The sequence below is a fragment of the Geospiza fortis genome, unplaced genomic scaffold (genome assembly GCF_000277835.1).
Source record: "Geospiza fortis unplaced genomic scaffold, GeoFor_1.0 scaffold878, whole genome shotgun sequence".
Lineage (NCBI taxonomy): Eukaryota > Metazoa > Chordata > Aves > Passeriformes > Thraupidae > Geospiza > Geospiza fortis.
This window is the reverse complement of record NW_005054471.1, coordinates 1303250-1306602: the sequence shown is the minus strand read 5'-3', so window position 1 is coordinate 1306602 and position 3353 is coordinate 1303250.

The following is a 3353-nucleotide window of genomic DNA, read 5'->3' as shown; positions in this document are numbered from 1 at the left end:
ACACCATCACAGAGGTGAGCACAGAAACTCAAAAAATATCAAATCACCATAGTTAATGGTGCAAAAAAAGTGAAATGATGAACTGATGAAGACACAAATTTAATTGCATTTAAGGGAACTAAAAATGCTTGGTCCACCAGGTAAAAAAGATCTACTGGCCAGCTGTAAGACATCTGTTTGAAAGAAAGGAGCATGAGAGTCCACCATCAAAGCAGGCTATCTCATCCCAGCTAAAAAGCACTTCTAATGCCTCTGGCAAACTTGCTGGAAAAAGAGAAACCACCATGCCCCAAATTCAGCAGGGAATAGAGAAGGAAACAATAATTAGATCAGCATAAGCAACTCTGACATTGATGCAAGAGCCAAGATTGGTTTTCACCCAGGGCCACACACAAACAAAAACATGAAACAAGAAATAACCTAGGTAAACATTTTGCTTGGATATGGGTGTACTAAATCACTAACTGACATTCCCATGCAATCAGTAAAGCACGCAAGAGAGAAATGATCATTAGAATATTGCTGCTCTGCCTGGCTTAGGAAAAGGATTATTAGACTAAACACTGCAAAGACCAAAGGTACATGCTTGTGTAAATGTGAGTCGGCTCAGAAAGGAAACTGAAAAGAAACTAAGAAAAAGCAGTGTCAGACAAACATGAATCAAGACACTGTACCATGTCCAAAGAGGAACAATCCATGTCTGATGGTTCTGGATGCTGAACAAAATAGCCGCTCCTCAGAAAAGCTCTTACACAGACTATTCACTGAGGTATGTTTGTTCTACCTGCTTCAGCACTGCACACAGAGTCTAAACAATGTACTCTGGCAGGCAGATGGTGCTGGGTTACAGGAGTCACTTGGTGGCCAGTTATTTGATAGCCAACGACTTCATTCTACGCAGTAGAAATTAGCTGGCTCAGGAAGAATTTAAATATGTTCTAACAATGTAACTTGTTCACAGCAGAGGCTGCATCGCCAGTAGAGAGCTTGCCACTACAGCTGGAATACCTTTTTAAGATGAAACAAACAGTACTCTCCCTTTTCCCCTCTGTTTAGGAAATGAGGTCTAATCCATCTTTAGAGAGCCAGGGCTCTTCTCAACAAAAGCAATATGTGCTACTTTCAACTTTACTAAAAATACACTTTTCTCAGTCCACAACTAAGATGACTGCGACTCGCCTAGTAAAAACAGTTGGGATTCAGCCTGAATACTCTGCACATATTTAGGAGAGCATTTCTTTGTAAAGAAGTTTCCTGACGTGATAAAACCTTGTTATCCTGTGAATTGGCGATGGATGTGTCCAAAATTTCAGCAGATTTGCTAGCAGTTACTCTTCAAAATCAAGTAAATTTCCACCTACAATTTCACTCACTCTGACTCAGTAATACTCAGAGACAAGCCAATGAAACAAATGCTTGCTTCCAACTGCTTACCAAAATGGACACCAATCCATTGCACAAGATGACACTCTAAAATTCAAAGAATAACGGTTCAGACTACAAAGGCTTTGAGCTGAAGGGATGGATTTACTAGTGGCAAGCGGCTGCATCGCTACAATGTTAATTTTATAGTGCCAGATACAGAATAACCTAGGGGAAAACTTATACTCAAAACCGCACAAGACCTCACTGAAGATGTATGGCGAGTGTGAGGGGAAACACATTTCTACAGACCGCCTATGGAAAGTGACAAATAACTGATCTACGTAGAAGCTGAAAGGCAACTACTCCAGCCAAGACCTTAAAATGCCTAAAAAAACAGGTACACTATTGTCACTGACTGACTAGAAGTCCTGCCATTAGCCAATTTTTAATCCTCTAGCCCACAGACCAAACCGGTAATGGGGTCTCCTCCTCTCTCCTTACCAAGTTCAGGCTTCAATTTCACCAAAGTAAAATGTACCTCCAGACAGGTCACAGCCATGTTGGTGAGCTGAGGGCTTTCCTGGAATGAAGTCCTGCAGAAATTAAGGCATGCCTTGTTCTCCTCTCTCACCCTGGAATTTTCCTCATCTTGTCTCTTTACAGATCTGCCACTACCTAGCGGCAGAGAAAAGATACAGCTTTATCAGCAGCAGAAATTGCTGTCTGAGTAGGTATTAACATCATGCTACAGCTAACAAGCTCTTGGGAATGATGGTAGAATCCCAAGAGTGGACTGCGCAGATTTAATTGTTCATAGAGTTCACTGCCCCCTTTTAAATACCTTTCTTCACTCAGAAGGAGATTTCCAAATATGACTGACAGAACAACTGTAGTCAGAAGTTATACAAAGAAGTAGAGAAGAAGGAGCAATGTTCCTGCAGAGACAGTGCCAGCCAGCACACACTCCCATATCCTGACAGGTCATCCTCCAGACACAAGAGCACATCCCTCACCAGCTTCCTTTGGGAGCATGTGCTGGATTACTGCTGGAGTTTTAGCCTGGCCTGGGGTGGTAACAAAAATGTTCCTGTACCTCTGCACCTCAGGCCTGACATGGGACACAGAAGTGACAGGACAGAATCCCAATTAAATGAAGTATTCAGGGAGGCAATCTTTAGGCCACTGCTACAGATGACATGACAGCACATCAAAAAAAGCTGTGTAACTAAAAGCAGCATTATCTGAAATCAATTTTTTTCAGGACCCATAGTCCTGCAACATTACAAATCTCATGTACTGTAAGCATTTACAAAACTAGTAGCTGTGTAACCCCTGGGCTACATTACAATGAATATATATAAGGATGACATTTTCATTTGAGAAGTTTTTTCCTTCTAGAAAAATAAGGGATTTTCGTACCTGCACTACAGACCTAATGTTATATTAACATACTATTTATAAGCCCTACAGGCATAGCATTTATTTTTGCTTTAGTTACTTTTGGTTTTCTGTTCTTCATTTTTCTCATTTTACAGAGAGATCTTAGCTTGCAGCACAACTTTCTTAAGGTGAGATAGGTAGTATTTTGCAGAAATAAAGAATGCAGATTTTATACACATGCCAAGCACTCATACTCTCTGCTGACTAAAATTACAGATTTTTAAAAAAACTAAGTATCTGGTAGATAATTTATTTTCATTCTCTTCTGATGTTAAAAAAACAAAGCTGTACATAAATGCATCTTCTGTACCTTCAAAATTTCTGAAAATTTTACACTTCAGAACTGGTGCAGATTTGGCATCTCAGCTGAAGAGCCAGCAGTATCACTGTAGGATTTGGCTGAACAAAACCCTTACTTTGGCTGTCATCATCACAACTAGAGCTACAAGCCTGAGGCCCCTGCTGGCAAGGAACCAGGCCAGGCACAATGATTCAGATTGAGATATAGGAACCACCAGCCCAATTTCTCTGGAAAGAGCTCCCATTTT